The following is a 20630-nucleotide window of genomic DNA, read 5'->3' as shown; positions in this document are numbered from 1 at the left end:
AGGGTAAAAGAAAATTCTAGAGAAAGATAAGTTTAAAAAAAACTGCACAGAGAAATGAAAGTGTTCAAGCATAATTTTTTCTCCTTTTGAACCTGGAATTCCTTTTATGGCCATCCGTAATCTATTATCTATAGCTTGTGATTTATAATCTGAAAGAGTTTGCAATTTACAATCTGTAAGAATCTCTCTGCAACAATCCTTTCTACAAGAAAATAAAAAAAATTCTGTTTCTGTGTGTACACAGAATTTTTCTTTCAAACCAGGCAGATCAGAAACTTCCTAGAATTTAAACCTTGAACATAGGGACACAAAACTGAAAATGGTAAGAGTTCACTTATTCTTCCTGAAGATGCTGTCTTGTGATTACTGCTTCCCAGGTTCCCAGAGTTGCTCTATATTCCTGACTCTACCCCCGAAACCTCCTGTTCACATTTCCTTCAACTCTGTGAACCATCCTTTCATCCTACCAATAAATATATTTTTTGCTTCAATGAGTAAAAATTTATTTCTGTTGCTTTCAATCAAAGAATTTTATCAGGTATAGGTCCCTTTCCCATTTTCTATCTCCAAGGAAATGAGAAAGAGAGAGAGAGAACACTAAAGATGCCTTAAAGCAAATAACAAGGCATGCCATCATTCAAGAACCCAAGTATCTAAAATCATTTCATGAAAATGACTGTTACCATGGCAACCTTTCAGTGTGCATTCAGTGATTTTATGTGCATTCATTAACATTCTAATGTAAACCAAACTGTATTGGCTTATTTGGCCTTGATTCCTTTTTAAATACAGATTGCTTTGTCTCATAAAAGGTATCAGAGCTTCTATTCAAGAGGGCTGGTTGTCCATCAGTAAGGATGAATACCCAACTTTTGTATTAAACGGACAGGACTGGAGGAGATTATGCTGAGTGAAATAAGTCAAGCAGAGAGAGTCAGTTATCATATGCTTTCACTTACTTGAGGAGCATAAGGAATAACATGGAGGACATTGGGAGAAGGAGAGGAGAAGAAGAGGAGAAGGGTGCTGGGGGAAATCAGAGTGGAGGATGAACCATGAGAGACTGTGGACTCTGAGAAACAAACTGAGGGTTTCGGAGGGGAGTTGGGGATTGGGTGAGCCTGGTGGTGGGTATTAAGGAGGGCACGTATTGCACGGAGCACTGGGTGTGATGCATGAACAATGAATCTTGGAACACTAAAAAAATAAAGTTTAAAAAAAAGTTTAAAAAAAAAATGGTTGTCTGACTAAACAAGTAAATTTACTTAACCCCTAAAATTCTACTGAAATGACACTGTAAAGAAAAGCCCTCCATGTTTACCTCCCACCACCACCACCCCAGACACACACACGCACACACACACATGTACACACACATACTCATAAAATCCACTAGAGACCCAACTCCTGTCATTGGAATCTGTTCTGATTATCCAACATGGTCAAAAGGTTAATATCCCTCCATTAGTTGATAAATCAAATACGATCAAAGTCAAAACCTGAGGTGTTTTTTTTTTTATTAGACTCTGACAAGTTGAATAGGATGTTCATCAGGAAAAGTGACTATAGACAAGCCAATAAAATGTTGAAGAACACTGATCAGAGAGGCCATAACCATACAGAAAGTCAAAGTGGGCCAGCAAAGTAGCCCAAAGAGCCTGGGGAGATAGAGCCATAGGGAGAGGTGTGCCTATTTCTCAACCTGCTGAACCACACCCCAGCATTTCCTCATTATCTGCATCCAGGACAAGTTCAGCCAGAACTTGAGGCAGCAAATGGTTTCCACAGCCATATGAAACCAGTGAGCATCATGGAACATGGAACACTTGTGTGCTACCTGGTTCTGAAATTCAGCAGCTCACTGACTCAGAGAACAGCTTCATTCTTCCTGAAGAAACCAGTCAGGCAATCAAAGAAAATAAACGAAAGGAAATAAAGAGGTGAATCCACATATACTGAGATCAGCAATCGTTTTTACATCTTCAGAGAACTTAGGGAAAGTTTTAGAATATAGTGATAAAGAGAAATAGATTTTATATACACACAGTATCCAAAGAATTGAAAGGATGAAGCACAAAGAACAAGTCAACTAAAAGCAGCAATCCTTCCAATGCCAGCCTCCCACATAATGCAAGAACTGGAAGGGGTGACACCGGGCAGCAAAGAAATGGGAGGCTGCTGAGAATGAAAAGGATGAAAATTCTACAGTGAAGGAAACAGAGATGGAAGCCTATGTCCATTTGTTTGATCTTCACAGGAGCATCCAACAAGCCTGGCTAGGTGAAATGGAAGTAGAGAGGAGAAAGGAGGAGGAGCGGGGAGGAAAAGAAAAAGAAAAAGAGTGAAGAATAAAGAAACTCTGCAAAACTATGGTAATGAAAACTGAGGTGTGAGTTTAGTAATAGCTCAATGGAAATGGAATAGGGAGCCCATGACAGACTTGTGTACAAAGCAAAATTTAGTTCACCATACATATGGTACTTCAAATGAATGAGAATGAAGACTAGTTTAAAATGAGTTGGAGTTCATTAAATAAAAAATTTAAAAAAATAAAGATAGATCCCTATGTCACACTACATCAAAATTTATAAATACCAGATACAATGAAGACCTAAAGTAAAAAAAAAAAAAAGAAGAAGAAGAAGTAGTATAAAAGTACCAAAAGAAAATATGAAAACAGCGATGTCTGGGTGGCTCAGTTGGTTAAGCAACTGTCTTTGACTCAGGTCATGACCCCAGAGTCCTGGGTTCAAGTCCCACATTGGGCTCCCAGCTCAGCAGGGAATCTGCTTCTCCCTCTGACCCTCTCCCCTCTCATGCTCTCTCTCTCTCTTTCTCAAATAAATAAAATGTTTTTTTTAAAAAATAAAAGAAAATATGAGAGCATATGGATAAGGAAGGCCTATTTAAGCAAAATATGAATTCCAGAAACAATGAATTTTTTTAAAAAAAGGAATGCATGTTTCAGTGACATAACAATTTTAAACCTCTGTATCATGTGATAGTATACACTAAATTAAAAGATTAAAAGATCTAAGTTTGTAAAATATCTGCAATATAAGTAAAAAATAAGAAAGAGAAAAGCAACTCAATTTTTTTCATGTGCAGAAGAACACTGGCAGAGACTGCTCGATATCTCCAATTTTCATTCTCTGCTGCTTCTGTACTAATAAAAATTTTAGTTGGATATAGATTTGCCCAAAATAAAGGTTATATTTCACAACCTCCCTTAAAGCTTGGTCACCTGTGGCTTGTGGCTGAATTCTGGCCATGGTAATACAAAAAGAAGAGTCATGAAGGAGATTCCAGGAAACTTCTTCAGAGAGTATTTGTGAGTCTTAATCCCCTTCTTCATCTTTTCCTCCATCCTCCTGCCCAGAACACAAATGCTTCCACCTTGGACTTGAGGTAAAGGTGAGGAGCTGGATTTGAACAGGAAGGAATTCCCTTTATCCTGTGGAAGAAAGTCAAGAATGATATGTATGTAGATAAGTTGCAGTGAGGGGATGGAAAGTTGAACAAGATAATGCTTCACAGCCTCAGTTTGTTTGAAGCAGCAGGAGAAAACCCAGCTAAGAATATGAGAAGTGAGAACTTAAGGAAAGGGTATTGGCACGGCACTATTGTTGAAGACAATGAAGAAAGAACCTGAAAACAGCAATGCCACAGAATGAAAGGAGAGCCTGGCAAGAGTTTAAGGCCATAAATGTGTAGTGGTAGCCATCTGTAAGGTTTATTATAAAGTCTACTGATTTTTTTCCCCTAACCTTGATTAGCTAATCTTTTTTTTTAAGATTTTATTTATTTATTCATTTGAGAGAAGGCATGCACATGTGCAAGCAATGTGAGAAGTAGAGGGAGAGGGACAAGCAAACTCCGTGCTAAGAGTGGAGCCCAACACAGGGCTTGATCTCACGACTCTTAAGATCATGACCTGAGCAGAAATCAAGAGTTGGAGGTTTAACTGACAAAGCCTCCCAGGTGCCCCCAATCAGTTCATGTGAAGATAGGAGCAAAGAAAGCAAACTGAGGCTTTCCTATATCCAGTGTTAGGATATAGGACAGTGGGTTTAGCCTAGAAGTAAAAGGGGTAGTTGTGGGGAAATTATTTTAGAGAATCAAATATGAGGTTCATGGAGAAGAAAGCAAACCTAAGATGGGGATGCTAAATTGGGAGGAAGTGAAAGGACCAAGGCACTGAAAATCTAGACAATGGTAAAAAACAGATATAGTAGAAATGAAGCTATGAAAAAGCAGGAGGCTGGAGTCGGGGATCAGGATACCTGAGTTTTACTTGAATATTCTATAATGAAGATGTTCTAGAAGAAGCCAAGTTTCAGAATATGACCATGCAAAAGACAGGAAAAACATAATGCAGTGGTAAAAAGCATGGACTTTGAGCCAGGAAGAATTTCTGTTACTAGTTTTATTATTTACCTTCATTTAGCTTTGGTTTCATCACACCTGTTCATTAGATTGTTGTGAGAATTAAAGGAAATTTTAATTTCTTTGAATTAAAGAGCTCTGTTCAGTGCCCAGCACATACTAAGCTCTCAATAACTGATATTTTTAAAAAAAAAAAAAAAAGGAGAAAAAAACACTTACATCCCCTATTATTCTATCTACCATTAATTAAGATGCACAACCCAGGGGCACCTGGGTGGCTCAGTCAGTTAAGCATCCAACTCTTGGTTTCAGCTCAGGTCAGGATCTCAGAGTTCTGAGGTCAAGTCCAGCATCTGGCTCTGCGCTCAACATGGATTCTGTTTGAGATTCTTTCCCCCTCGTTCTCCCTCCCCACCACTTGCTTGTACACTCATATGCGTACTTTCTCTCTCTACAGCAAACAAACAAACAAAACCTTTTTAAAAAAAAAGATGCACAGGGGCGCCTGAGTGGCTCAGTGGGTTGAGGCCTCTGCCTTCAGCTCTGGTCATGATCCCGGGGTTCTGGGATCAGGCCCCGCATCGGGCTCTCTGCTGGGCGGGGAGCCTGCTTCCTCCCTCTCTCTCTGCCTGCTTCTCTGCCTACTTGTGATCTCTCTCTGTCAAAAAAAATAAATAAATAAAATCTTAAAAAAAAAAAAAAAGATGCACAACACATAATTTGGGTGGAAAAATGTAATACCTGTAATACTGATGCTGATATTGCCTATGGGCAACAAACATTTCCAAATTTTATGCAAATGCCTAACAAGAAAGAAGTGAAAAGCCTAATGCAGTTATAAACTCTTCCTTTCCCTTGATTGTAAATGTCTAAGAAAAAAAAAGTCAAAGAAAATAAGTACACACAATAGTGATTAGTATTCCAGCAATTAACAAGTCAGCAATTACAGCAAAAACTCAACCCCAACAACTAAGCCAACATTTTGAAGACGAAAGAAATATTTTTAAATGAAATATATTTTAAATGAAAAAGAACCTATTTCCAGATAACAAGTAAAAAATAATGGTAAGTAAACAAACCAAAGAGCCAGTATGCTTAGGGATAGCAGAATTTTTCCTGGTAAAGCTGGAAAGGAGGTCAGATTTACCTAGTGAAATCAGTATGTTCAACGTCAGAAAGCTTTCCCTACTCTTCCCCCACTCTTTATCATATGAAGTGTGGGAATTGTATACCTATACATCAAAAATATTAAATAAATCAATTCACCAGAAGCCCTTACAGTGCAGCTGGAGACCAAGTATAACTGGGTCATGGGCTAAAGGAATGATTGCAGACTTGTTATCTGTTACTTATGAGTGAGGGCACATGGTTTAATCTGTGACATAACAAACTCCATTTAACTCAAATGGCTTTAAACCATACAGCTGGAGGGCACTACCTGCTGTTCTCTACCTGGCACATAGTATGTACTCAACAAATGTTAAAATCCATTGGTTCATTTATGTAGCCAACATCTTTTGAGTCCCTAATATATCTCAAACATTGCTCTAGACATCAGAAATAGAGCAAACACATTTTTAAATTTTTTATTTATTTTGCTGTTTGCATATGAAAGTAATATATAATTACTGCAAAAAGTAAAACAATATAAAGACACGTCAAATTTTCTTTGTGGTAAAATATGGAATCAACTATTTTAAATGTTCCATGAACATATGGGGAATAAAGTGTTTCTTCTCTATTCAAAGGAAGTACGGTTTTTCTCCTATATTCAAGAGTGTATATGCACACTCGGGTGTATGTGCACACACGCACAAAGTTACCTTGTTACATTGTTCAATTCCTATATGTCCCTACTTATTTTTTTAACTACTGGAGATGTCCAATTTTCATATGCACATACTAAAATCTCTTACTATAATTATTTTATCTCACTACTCAATGAAAATTAAGATTAAAGAATCATAAAACAGCGGGTGCTCACAGCTCGGAAATGGCGGGATTTGGTGCTATGGAGAAATTTTGGGTTGAGTACAAGAGTGCAGTGGAGAAGAAACTGGCAGAGTACAAATGTAACACCAACACAGCAACTGAACGAAAATTAGTTCGTTTTCCTGAAGATCTTGAGAATGACATTAGAACTTTCTTTCCTGAATATACCCATCAACTCTTTGGGGATGATGAAACTGCTTTTGGTTACAAGGGTTTGAAGATCCTGTTATACTATATTGCTGGTAGCCTGTCAACAATGTTTCGTGTTGAATATGCATCTAAAGTTGAGAATTTTGACTGTGTAGAGGCAGATGATGTTGAGGGGAAAATTAGACAAATCATCCCACCTGGATTTTGTACAAACACAAATGATTTTCTCTCTTTGCTGGAAAAAGAAGTTGATTTCAAGCCATTTGGAACCTTACTCCATACATACTCTGTTCTCAGTACAACAGGAGGGGAAAACTTTACCTTTCAGATATAAAAGGCTGACATGACATGTAGAGGCTTTCGAGAATATCACGAAAGGCTTCAGACCTTTTTGATGTGGTTTATTGAAACTGCTAGCTTTATTGACGTGGATGATGAAAGATGGCATTTCTAGTATTTGAGAATAAGGATGGAGCTACGCTCTTTGCGACCGTAGGCTACATGACAGTCTATAATTACTATGTGTACCCAGACAAAACCCGGCCACGTGTAAGTCAAATGCTGATACTGACTCCATTTCAAGGTCAAGGCCATGGTGCTCAACTTCTTGAAACAGTTCATAAATATTACATTGCATCTCCTTCTGTTCTTGATATTACAGCTGAAGATCCATCCAAAAGCTATGTGAAATTAAGAGACTTTGTGCTTGTGAAGCTTTGTCAAGATTTGCCCTGTTTTTCCCGGGAAAAGCTGATGCAAGGATTCAGTGAAGACATGGCAACAGAGGCACAACAGAAGTCCAAAATAAATAAGCAACATGCTAGGCGGGTTTATGAAATTCTTCGACTACTGGTAACTGACATGAGTAATGCTGAACAATACAGAAGCTATAGACTGGACATTAAAAGAAGACTAATTAGTCCATATAAGAAAAAGCAGAGAGATCTTGCTAAAATGAGAAAATGTCTCAGACCAGAAGAACTGACAAACCAGATGAACCAAATAGAAATAAGGATGCAACATGAACAGCTGGAAGAAAGCTTTCGGGAACTTGTGGAAGATTACCGACGTGTTCTTGAATGCCTCGCTCAAGAGTAGAGATTATTTGGCTCTGTACAGGAAGTTTGCAAATTTCTGTATATTGTGTTATGTAAAATCTGATGATGACTTTAATTTTAAAATCTTGTAACATTTACTTACATTAAAAGTTATCTATCTTATCTTTAGTTGAATATTTTCTTTTGGAGAGATTGTATATTTTAAAATACTGTTTAGAGTCTATGAGCATATATTACATTTTAAAAAAATATATAGCTTCTGAAATATCACTGCAATCGCTTCCCTTCTTAACAATATAATAAATGCTTAGTTGTGATATGCTAAAAAAAAAAAGAATCATAAAACAATGAATTGAGATGCAAGAGCTAAAGTAACCCCTTTGTTAAGCACCACATGAATCAGAAAAACATTAAATGAATCTATTTTATATTAGTAGAATGTCTGTAGCTAAATACATTGTGGATTAAATGATAAGATTTTTTTTCTTCAGAAAAATCCTTTTTCTGTTAATGTCAAATTAAATCCCTCAAGCACAAGAACTATATATCAGATCATTTACCTCCTCTGTGACTCATAATTATTCCCGCTAGCTCATTTTTAATGCTGGCTTTTGTATGGTTGAAAACGACTGTGCAATTAGGTTAATTCTGTTTCTGTTAAAAGGACAAAAATTAGGTTTCTCTCAAGAAACAGAAGCCATATGAATACAGTGATGAGAAAGTAAAAAACAGTTCAGAAACACTTAACTGTAATACAAAGCCCTATTAGGCTAGCCAACAAACATGATTGTGAGAGAAGAGCCTGCCTGCATTGTTCATCTTTAAAGGTCCTTCACTTTTCTTTTGGACAACTCCTCTTCAGATCTTAAATAAGGAGCAGATAATGTGCAAAATACAATTATGTTATGTAGTTCCCATCTAGAAAGCAATGAGTCATAGAAGGAGACGCCCAGCTGACCATCTATGCTATTAGTCACATTGGTTTAAAACCTCACAGGTTTTGTGAGGATAAAACAAAAAGAAAACCATCCCATAAGAAAGAATCCAGAGGGTGGATACTATATGACAAGTGTGTATAATTATACAAAATGTTCACTTTTCATACAGGCACAACAAATTTCATCTGCACCGGGCCAAATGGCAGCGAGTTTAATCTTGAAGTTGACTATAGCTCCAAACACTAGTGAAGTGAATTCACTTAAAATCTTCAGATTACTGTCCCACTTAAAAACTTAATAGTTTAGGGGTACCTGGGTGGCTCAGTCATTAAGTGGCTGCCTTCAGCTCAGATCATAATCCTAGGGTCCCGGGATCGAGCCCTGTGTTGGGCTCCCTGCTAAGCAAGAAGCCTGCTTCTCCCTTTCCCACTCCCCCTGCTTGTGTTCCCTCTCTTGCTGTGTCTCTCTCTGTCAAATAAATAAAGTCTTTTTTAAAAACTTAACAATTTATTAATATGGAAACTATTGCTGTAAGCCCTTATCTTTAGAAGAGGGACTAAGTTATTTTTCTTGAAATTCTTCTGCATTAAAAATAACTTGTTTTGTCAAGGATGCCTTATTTGGTTCTAGGGTATATATATTTGGCATCTACTAAAATGAGTATTTTAAGACTGTTCATTGTTGTATATAGTTCCTTTTGTCAGCAAACAAACAAGAATCCCTATGAAGAGACTGAACCAATTCCACCAACAAGTTTCCTTCAAAAACAACTCTTAGCCATCCATAATCATCATAGTTATTTAGTGACCATCTACCAAGCACTCTACCCGCATTACTTCATGTAACCCTGCAAGGTAGACGGTATCTTAACTCTTTTACATAGGAGACTAAGGAAAGAACAACATAACATGCCATAGGCATCTGAGTTACCACCTTCACCTCAACCAGGCTTGGTCATTCTCAACTTGCCTGCTAACACACCTTGACTGAAATTCAAGGCTCAGGAACCAGTTTAAGGGAGATGTTATGTATGGATACAGGAAGTGCACCTGGACATGAGGGAAGAGCTCTGTCTTCTGATTATCCAATCCCTCACCCCACCTTAATCTGTGTCAGAACCATGCTGAGTTGTAGATTCCTCAGCAAAGTGAAACTAAAGCCACCTACCCCATGGCCTTATTGCCAAGGCTGATGGCTGGCAAAAATGGAGCCTCGGTACAGTTTAGTTAGTGCCTCTATGCTCAGTGGACCATATTACTTAGGATCCAGCAGAAGTGGGGGGAAAAAAAAAATCTCATCTTGAAGGGACCAGTTTCTATTTCTCACGGCAAATCTAGCACGGGAACTCCTTTTGTTCCCAAAGACCTCCGTGTCCTCACTGCTTACCCACATGCCTGGGCAGCCTGAAGCTCTCTGTGCCCACCTCCTTCTCATGAATGAGTTCCCATCTCTTTCTCAAAAAGTAGATGCCACTCTGGTGTTCCTGCCACCACTAGTAACTAAAAACAACTCTTCCATTAGAGAACACTGTGCTCAGCAGGTCAGCGAGGCTCCTGGAAATGCAAACTGGTGTTTCAAAAGATGAAAAGATTCCTGGAGGATTTTGTGGTGTTTTGGAGAGTGCCTCTGGGCAGATCGCACACTGTGACAAGTTCTTTCCAAATTGTAACAATTCAATCACACCTTCTACAAAGAACTGACTTTTCACACTTAACCATCGGTGGTAGCTGCCCTTGTTCATTTTCCCCCAAATCTTGAAGAGAGTTTGGGATTATGATACCAAGACAAATGCATGGTTTTCTGACCATTCCTCCCATTCCATGGTGCCTGTGAACTGACAAGCAGGCACAGACAGGAGGTAAGGGAACTCCACTGATGGTTACACTGGAGTTGGAAAGTTTGGCACATAGAGCCCAGGGAATGCATCCCACTCCTCTCAGCCCCCACAGGTGTCAGAGGGAAAAAAAACAAATAATTGGACAGGAAGTAGTCTAAATTGCATGGCCTTCTGCTAGCAGTTTTATGCTTTTCCCTTTAAATTCTTTTCTTTAATCACAGATTCTCATTACAGGGAAGGAGACATTGGGAGGGAAGGAAGAAAGAAAAACGTCATATAAAAAAAAAAAATTACCCCATCAGGTAATGCTTAAAAATCCTTTAACTAGATAGTCACATTCAAAAAATAAATAAATAAACGAGGGGCACCTTGGTGGCTCAGTGGTTAAGCATCTGCCTTTGGCTCGAGTTGTAGTCCTGGGGTCTTGGGATCGAGCTCCCGAGGCCCCACACCAGGCTCCCTGCTCAGCAGGAGGCCTGCTTCTCCCTCTCCCACTCCCCCTGTTTGTGTTCCCTCTCTCACAGTCTCTCTCTGTCAAATAAATAAATAAAATCTTTAAAAAAATAAATGAATGAATGGATGAATGAATGAATCTAGACACAGACTTTACACCTTTCACAAAAAAAATTAATTCAAAGCAGATCACAGACATATATGGAAAACACAAAACTTAAAACTCCTAGAAGACAACATGAGATAAAATCTAGTGACCTTGGGTTTGGTGATGACGTTACAACACCAAAGGCATAATCCATGAAAAAAATAAACAAGTTGTAGTTCATTAAAACTAAAAATCCTTTAACTGGGGACAAAATTTTTTGTTGTACAAATAAAGTTGAAATGTGAATTTCTATCTTGAAAAGATAATGTTGAAGTTTAAAATCATACAAAATAGGGAAGCCTGGGTGGCTAAGTTGGTTAAGCATCTGACTCTTGGTCTCAGCTCAGGTCTTGATCTCGGGGTCATGAGTTCAAGCACGCTGGGTCCCATACTAGGCATGGAGATCACTTTAAAAAATAAATAAATAAAATCATACCAAATATAAAAGACTAATGGGGGCACCTGGCTAGTTCAGTTGGTAGAGGATGTGACTCTTGAGTTTGAGTCCCATGCTGGGTGTGCAGAGTACTTAAAAATAAAAAAAAAACCTTTAAAATTTTTTTAAATAAATAAATAAAATAAAATAAAAGACTAATGGCAGATCCTTGCCTGGGTCATATTGTTTCATGGTTGTGGTACAGGTAAGAAGAAAAGAGATGAGAACACCCTAACACAATTACTCATTTATAAGAAAACAGGAAGAAAAAATATTTGTGAAAAACACAAGGTACAAAACCTTATCCTAGGGATACCATGCCATTTCCACTTTACCATCTTGAACACATGCCTTCTCTTAGAGACACAAGGAAACCTGATGGTTCAGGTGTTGAAACTAGATTAAATATTTCCTTGTTATCAACAGCCAAGGCCATCTCCATAAGTCTCAGGTCCAACCCAGCATTCAATTCAAAATCTTTCATATTTTTGCTATTTAAAAAATTCAATTAATAAGAAGAAAAGAGATGTTTTAATAATAATGTATATGAACTCAGTATTTGACTCAAAAAATTTAGAAAATATAAAGAGAAAAGAAATAAGGCAAAAACAAATTATAAAGAGAATCATAAAAGTAACAAATTCAAGAATTACTTTTTTGAAAAATAACACTTATTAATAAATATAAGGAAACATCTAGCAAATGTAATCAGTAAAAGAAATACATAATGTAAAACATGAGAACCAGAATTAAGAACAGAAATCAAAACTTAAAAAAAAAAAAGTGAAGTATGTAACCTTTGCTCACATTTATAAAAAACCATTAAAGAGATCCAGTTCCTATCCAGGGAGAAAAACCCTTCTTCAAACTCCCCTCCTCTCATCAGCAGTTTTCCAGACGACTCTAAAGCTCCTACTTCCCAAATGCCTCAAAGTCTTCCCCAAATGTTTACCTCATGTATCTTTTTTTCATATTTCTCCTCCCTCGCTCTTTACCATGCAGGGTTATCATGGAGAAGTCAGATCACCTTTCCCATTACTTGAATGTTCTACCACAAAGGATATCCTGGGAACTGATCCAGCTCCTAACCATTCTCCCCACTGATTTCCTGGTCGGTGGGGAGCCTGCTTCTCTCTCTGCCTCTGCCTGCTTGTGCTCTCTCTCTCTCTCTGTCAAATAAATAAATAAAGTCTTTAAAAAAAAAAAATGTTTCCTTGAAATGACAGATGCTGGCGAGGATGTGGAGAAAGGGGAACCCTCCTACACTGTTGGTGGGAATGCAAGCTGGTGCAACCACTCTGGAAAACAGCATGGAGGTTCCTCAAAAAGTTGAAAATAGAGCTACCCAGGAATTGCACTACTGGGTATTTACCCTAAAGATATAAACGTAGTGATCCGAAGGGGCACGTGCACCTGAATGTTTATAGCAGCAATGTCCACAACAGCCATACTATGGAAAGAACCTAGATGTCCATCAACAGATGAATGGATAAAGAAGATGTGGTATATATACACTATGGAATACTATGCAGCCATCAAAAGAAATGAAATCTTGCCATTTGCGACGACATGGATGGAACTAGAGGGTATTGTGCTTAGCGAAATAAGTCAATTGGAGAAAGACAACTATCATATGATCTCCCTGATATGAGGACGTGGAGATGCAACGTGGGGGGCTTGGGGGGTAAGAAAAGAATAAATGAAACAAGATGGGATTGGGAGGGAGACAAACCGTAAGTGACTCTTAATCTCACAAACAAACTGAGGTTTGCTGGGGGAAGGGGGGCCAAGAGAGGGGGGTGGGGTTATGGACATTGGGGAGGGTATATGCTATGGTGAGTGCTGTGAAGTATGTAAACCTGGCGATTCACAGACCTGTACCCCTGGGGATAAAAATACATTATATGTTTATAAAAAATTTTTTAAATTTAATAAAAAAAATGTTTCCTGGAGTCCAAGCAACATTGAAAGAGTAGCCCTCAGGGGTGCCTGGGTGGCTCAGGTCATGATCCCAGGGTCCCCGGATGGAGCCCCACATCTGGAGCCTGGAGCCTGCTTCTCCCTCTTCCCCTCCTCCCCCTGCTTATGCTCTCTCTCTTGCTCTCTAATAAATAGATAAGATCTTTTAAAAAAAAAAAAAAAAAAAAAAAAGAGTGGCCCTCAGGATCTGAGAGTTTCATTCCGAGAACTCAAAGACGGCTCAATATTGGAATTTAATAGAATATGCCACATCAACATAACACTCAAGAGAAATTATGGGACCTCAGTGCTGCTAAAACACATTTGAAAATACAGTTAGGAAGTTCTAGAACAACAATTTTGAACAAAATGTAGTTGACATCTCTGTGAAAGAGACAGAGATTAAGGTTGGGAGCAAACAAAAAATCTACTTTTTTAGATCTAGTAGCAGGGAAATCAGATCCAAAACTTGAATTACCTTCATTTGTGTCATCCTCAGGCCCAATTGAACCTGTTACAGCTTGGAATTTGGCCTTGCAGGATGTCTTTCTGCCTCTGAAGGGCTGGAGAACTGATCTGACTTATTAAAATTATTAGCCCCTTTTTATCAGCTATTAATATAAGTAACTAATGTTGATTGCATTCCCTTGTGATCTATTACTTTAAAAAATAAAATCTGGGTTTTTTTCACATTTCCAAACACATATTCACTGAAGCTAATTAGAAATCTGTACAATATAACAAAATTTAAATTACCTACCTTCTCACCATCCAAAACCAACCATTAATTAACATTTTAGTGTATTTTCTCCAAGCATGAATTTGGGAATATAAACACTCTTGGTGTTTAATAAGGACATAAGTTTGTCATGGTATTATAATAATCATTTCTGTGTCCCAAACCCCTCAATGGGACACCAGAGGCTACTAGATTAAAGAGAATTAACAGATTCTCAGGGCAAGAGATTAAACACTTATCTGCCCAAAGCACCAAGGGCATCAGATGCCTCCCCATGGTAGTAAAGTGACTTTCTGTGTGTGGTTTGGAAAAAAAGCCCTACCAGATGGTTCAGAATAATCAGGGCCTATGGAATGCACACACGTGTGTGCACTCTCTCTCACACACACGCGCGCGCCATTTGAGAACCTCTGCCCTAGGAAATTCATGGATAATTGATATGTTGAAAATGTTTGGAGAGAGGGAGCATAGCTTTCACCAAATTCTCTGAATCTGTGACTCCTTCAAAATGTCAGAAGTCCTGGCTAATAAAATTCTTTCCAGCTCTAATATTCTGGTCCTATTTGAGGCTGGGGGATTTATTCTGCCTGCTTAGAAGACAAAAGTCTCAGAAGAGCTGGAGGACAGAAGTGAAGCTGGGTTCTTCTATCACAGGGAGGTTTTGAGGGAAGCTGACCCATGGAAAATACACATATACCCCTTTACCGTATCTGTGTATCAGTTGTCTTGCTTTGACAGTGTTTCCTCTACTATTAAACCATCACAGACTTAACAACTATGTCAATGTAAAAATAACACCACTTTTCAAGAATATGTCCAGAAATGTCTGCGCCCAGTGCTGCTCCCAGTTATACTTGTGATGTGAACAAGAGTTACTAATCTTGGGGTCAAATTAAGAAATGGGAGGAAATGAGCTAATCATATTTTCAAGGCCTACCATGCATTTGAAATTCCTCAAGACCCTCATTTGATAAATTTCAGACTCAGCTCTGAACCCTGGCTCTGGCTACTTTTAGAGTCTAACCTTGGGAACAAACAGCCTCCCCTTAATCATGTATGTTTTGTATTTTTATCTATACCTGGTTTTCTCTCAAACGTCTCTCTTGATTAGGATATCAGTTAAACACACATCAGCCTTATTTTAAAAAGAAAACTTATATATTTTATTTTGAAGCATTGATTCTGAAACATAAAAGAATTAGGTGAAACTAAATTTCGGATTAGAATACAGATTAAGAATTTAGTGTTCAAATGCTGCCATCTGGTGGCCAAAGATAGTAACCCAAAAACTAAACCTCCCCTTGAAAATACATGGAATACCCCGTCCTATACCTGGTTTGCTAGCAAAGATTAAAATCTGGAAAGTTATGTAGGAAAGTATTATCTAGAACAGTATATGAGAAAATATTAACATGTTTATATTCCCCTAATTCTGATCCATATGAGATCCTGTGTCCATAAACAATGGCAACAAGGTTTATTAAATGTTTCTAAAGGCCAAAGATGCAGTCTCACCAGATACACTTGTCAATTAAATTCAGCTGCAACAGAGAGGGTTCTGTTTTCTTCATGCTTTCAATGAAACATGAGGTCTCATCCACTCAACAAAATTTTATTGGGATCCTATTATGATCCAGGTACAATGAATTTCACTGAGTACTTGATGGAGAACCAAAAAACAGCGTCTGTTCTAGAGAACTTCACGGTCTGGTGAAAAAAAAATGGGTTCCCAGCCTGTAAGGTTTGGTATCTATGTGGGCTAAAAACCTCCTGCCTGCAAGGTGCGCCTTTTTCTCATTCACGCTATCAGGACTACGGTCTATCAGCTTCTCAAACAGATAATTCAGATAGGTATGCCTAAGAGGGTCTCTTCCCTAATGTCTGACCAGCCGGAGGGATCATATTTTAGTATTTGACCTATTTCCTATCCCCATTCTGTTGTGAACATTTTCTCTTTTCTGGATTCTTGAAAGCAAAAATAAGTTTCTTTTCCCTAGTCACTGGACAATTCTCTAGGTATTTAGTAACCCAGAGAATATTTGTGACAGCGAAATTCCTGTCCATAGTAGATAAGAATCCAGCTGCTCAACTGGCTTTTCAGTCAGCCTTCAAAGTCCTCTCCTTGGCCCTAGCCTCCTACCTCCAGAATCCAGCCAAGGAAAGGGCAACAAAGGTGATGGTCTACTGGTGACACACCAAGCAGATGTCCTAGGACGGCAACTCCAACCAGCATTTTAAGAGGACATCCTATACTTTCTGGGGAAATTTCTGCAAAAGGTCCTTGGCCAGTAACTAATCATTAAATTTGAAAATACGATCCAGTTTTTCTTCCAATCAAGGCAAATACAGGTCAGCAGTGGGGGCAGTGGGTTGTGTCAACTTTTCAACTTGTAGCTGCCACAAGTCCAAGACAGTCCGCCTCCGTTTTAGTCTTGGATCCAATGGCGACACTGTGGGGCCAAAGAAGCTCCCAGCTATGGGAATTACGCGTGCAGTCCATGAGTGGTAAACAACTAGTGTTTTGCAAACTGCTCCTCCTCCTTCCATGAAATTCTAGTGTGGCCCTCCACCCCTCACCTCAAGATGGTCCTGTTACTTGAGATGGCCAGAGTATGCCATCCACCGAAGAGACACAGTGATTATTCTAGAGATGATTATGTGACCTAAGCAAAGAAGTCAGGATGCTTCCTGTGCTTTGGCAGAAATGTGGAGGGGAGATGGATGGAGAGGATCGAGCTCTCTCAGCCTGCAGCCAGAAGCTATTTGTGCTGCTCCCTGGACAGAGGCAAACCAGGGGAGCAGAACTGAGATGAAAGGGAGTTTAATGGTATCATTTAAACCCCTAGATTCAGCTATGCCCTTTGCCTTTCCCATGGGTTCAGAATCAACATAAAGTGGGGGAAATGAAGACTTCTTTAAAAACTTACTTTATAGGTTAATGCATAGGTGCAAAGAATTTCTTGCACTTTAGAAAGCTCATCTGCCAATTTCAGTCTTGGTGGGGAAAAAGACCTTGAAGACAGGGCAATGGGAACTAATCACCTGAAGGCTGAGGACTCAAATCTTACACAGAGAAGACTTTAAATATAATCTAATTCAAGGCTCTGGTTTTAAATATATAAAACCAAGGCTGGAAGGGGAAAAGTGCTTGCTTGAGAGAATATTCACCGAGGCTTTACAGATCAGATGGGGTTAGAGTTTGGAAGAGGAGATAGGATTGAGAGCTGGATCACCCCAGGGCCTGGCCCTTTCATGTTCATGCTTATTTAATCCTCAGTCAACCTGGGAGGTGCATATTTATTTCCACTTGATAGATGATGAAATTGAGGCCAGAGAGGTTAAAGGACTTCCCTAGTGCCACATAGCTAACATGGAACACAGCTGGGCCTCAAATATAAGCCAAAGTGATTTTTTTTTTCATACTCCACATTTACATGAAAAAAATATTATGAAGCAGGACAGAAGTGGGACTTAGAGAGCAGCTAATCCTTATTCTCAAGATGTCACTGTCGGGCGCCTGGGTGGCTCAGTGGGTTAAGCCACTGCCCTCGGCTCAGGTCATGATCTCGGGGTCCTGGGATCGAGTCCCGCATCGGGCTCTCTGCTTGGCGGGGAGCCTGCTTCTCTCTCTCTCTCTGCCTGCCTCTCTGCCTACTTGTGATCTCTCTATGTCAAATAAATAAATAAAATCGTTAAAAAAAAAAAAAAGATGTCACTGTCTACGGCACTTGGCTGGCTCAATCAGTAGAGCATGGGACTCTTTATCTTGGGATCGTGAGTTCAAGTCCCACGTTGGGGGCAGAGTTTACTTAATAAATAAACAAACAAACAAAAGCTGCCAGTGTCTAAGAGGAGCTGGGAAGAGTCCAGAGGAGGACTGCAATAAGGGCCAAAATCTGGTTTAAATTGCTAAATGAGCCCCTTAAATCTCCAAGTCCCAGCTGCCTTCTAAAAATTGAAGAAGTTAAAATAGATGGTCTCAAAATATTGACGAAGTTGAAATAGATGGTCTCAAAATAAATTTTTAAAACAGGAAAATGAGTTGAGTAGTGAATGGCCCAGAATCTTAGAGGTCCAAACTCCTAAACTCCTTTCCCACTGCTCCACAGCCTGGCATTCCCTTCCCTGAAGTTTGGGTAGATAGCAGCTGCTGACAAGGGAACACTCTGGCCCTTGAGTGTGGCTCTCATTTGATGAGTCATTCAACAATGGCCTAAACAATGCTAACAATGCATCAGACCACTAATTAGTATACTCTAAAACCCAAAACCCATTCCTTTATGGTAGAGTTTATTTGCTAAAAATAATAATAATAGTAATAATAATAATAATAAAATAAATGAAAAGATATAAAAAGTAGATTACTCTAGTTCAGAGAGTCTAATGCAATTTGAGAGCCCTTTTCTCCAGCTCTGACTTAAGATCGGTTATAAACTATTTAAGGTCTACTCTTCATGGTCTCATGTAAAGTATTCACTTGCTCAGTTTCAGGTTCCAGTTCATCTCAGTCATCATACTACCTTCTCTTTAAGCAACAAAAGAACTCAGTTATAAACTGGCTTCTTGGCTAGGGTTAAAGTAACCGAATAATAATTGACCATTTTATTTTAATAAAACTACTGCCTTGCCTGGCTATGATGGGGCTGAGGTAGAAGAGGATAACCCCTAATTGATGAAATACAACTTGGGAGTCACAAATATGAGTTATATGCATTTGCTCTGCTTTTTTATCCCAGTATGTCCTGTACCTTGAGAAGACTCCATCCAATTGTAACATAATAATACATCTGGGATAAAAGGCAAAGAAAGATCACTTTTTTCTAGTGATAATGTAACAAAAGCCCACTTGAGAGAGGGGGTGGTAAGGGGGTCTATATACCTCAATATTTCATGCCCTTTTCCTGGCCCCTCAAAGTCATTATTCACATTTGCTTTCCCAAAAATTCAATGACTCAAGGTCAGAGTAGCCTGGCTGAACAAAAAATGTAGAGGCAGTCACCTCACTTTTCCAAATTTCCCTTCATTATATCTCACTGTGATATAGTTTCTACTTGGTTGCAGTTTCTTATCAAATATTTTCATTTTGATTTTAATATCAATATGCTAAGCTACATAGCATTGTTGTTAAGGTAGAAAATTAAATTGAATGTTCTTGCAATATCTATGTTTAAAAAGTTCACTGGGCACCTTCTCTGAAGTTTAGCTAAATGTTCTACAATTGTCAAGTACACTGGCTGAGGCCTCAATGAAATCTTTGCTGTAGTCAGAGATTACTTACAGAGTCCAGCACAGTTTGGACTGTTAACCTACTGTACCCAGGAGATATTGCAACTCCCACTATCCTGGGATACATTCACGATGCAGCTGATCTATTAATGTAGATTACTGCTTTTAGGAGTGTAGATTCACTGCCTTTTAGATAGCTCCCGATAAGTCTGTCAGCCACAGTTCCTGAACCCCTGAGACCCACTGAGGATTTCTCTATTTCCCAAGATTCCTGTCTCCATGTGGTGGCTGAACTAGAGCCAGAAGTCAGAAGCCTTCAGGATGTATATGTGCCAAACATTGAGGGAGGAGCATTGAGATCAAAGGAGAGCATCCCAGGGACATCCTAGAGATGAGGTCTCTCCCCTAGTCCTCCATAGTGATCCCAGACACCTCCTAAAATCTCAGATGCTTAGTGATGACTTTTTTCTCCAGAGCAGAGGTTCTTAAGTTGGGGTCCACAGACCCCAAGGGAATCTATGGAAGCAACTTCAAGGGTACATAAGATATGTATACATACATTATTCTGGGGAGTGAACTTTATAGCCTTCATCATGGTTTTTTTTTATTCTTATCTACGGAATAATCTTCAGAGCACTGTGGAAATCTTAAAGTTACAGTTACTGAGATAGAGAGAGGCAGTTAGGCCAATTCTGACACAGATCAGCCCTGAATCTTTGATATCCAGCCATATCCAGCATATGCGACTGACTACCATTCCAGGTTCCAGAAAACATCCCTGAAACTGCAAGGACTTAGTGACCATCTCAACTATGATCTGGTCCCTGAAAGGAAGATTTGTACCTGGATATCTCAGAGACAGACCCAGAAGAAGAAAAATATATATGCTCTGAGCCTAAGGTTAGATGAGTTCATCACAGATTCCAGGTCACGCCTTTGAGACTGCCCTCTGAGCAGGAGGAAGAAATGGGAGTCACTCAAGAGGAAGAGTCATAAGCTCTAGGCCTTGCCCCTAAAAGCACGGGGCCGAGGGCCTCCTCCCAATCCCTGTAGAAACAAAGCACAAAGTCCCTATAACAAGTCATTCTCCCTTATCTAATGCCCAGGGTTTCCCTGGATCCTGAAATAAAACTGACCCTGCAAAGGAAGGAAAGCCTGCAACTAGCCCAGCAAGGCAACCAGAAAATGGTGTGTGTATCCTCACAGGGCAGAGTCAAATACAGGAGTTTCAGAAATGCAGGGTGCTTTGAAGCCAGAATTCATTTATACTATGGTTCTCAAACTTTAGTATGAGTAACAGTCATCCTG

The 20630-nt window shown here is 39.1% G+C and overlaps 1 protein-coding gene and 1 pseudogene across 5 annotated transcripts in view; one reads left to right on the top strand and one right to left on the bottom strand.

Moving 5' to 3' along the window:
• Nucleotides 1-20630, bottom strand: part of APTX (aprataxin) — a 63556-nt gene that overhangs the window by 25397 nt on the left and 17529 nt on the right. For 3 of the 5 annotated variants that reach the window (XR_006820776.1, XR_006820775.1, XR_006820777.1), the window contains exon 9: nt 3245-3454. The exons of 1 other annotated variant lie outside the window; for it this stretch is intronic. The gene's annotated coding sequence lies outside the window, so the exon portion shown is untranslated. Of the gene's footprint in view, nt 1-2828; nt 3455-20630 lie in introns of those variants that run through there. One more of the 5 variants, XM_046022637.1, reaches the window with a different exon arrangement.
• Nucleotides 6042-7904, top strand: LOC123952928 (annotated as a pseudogene).

This window comes from Meles meles, chromosome 11, assembly GCF_922984935.1.
Source record: "Meles meles chromosome 11, mMelMel3.1 paternal haplotype, whole genome shotgun sequence".
Classification (NCBI taxonomy): domain Eukaryota; kingdom Metazoa; phylum Chordata; class Mammalia; order Carnivora; family Mustelidae; genus Meles; species Meles meles.
This window is presented reverse-complemented; position numbering and strand designations above follow the sequence as displayed.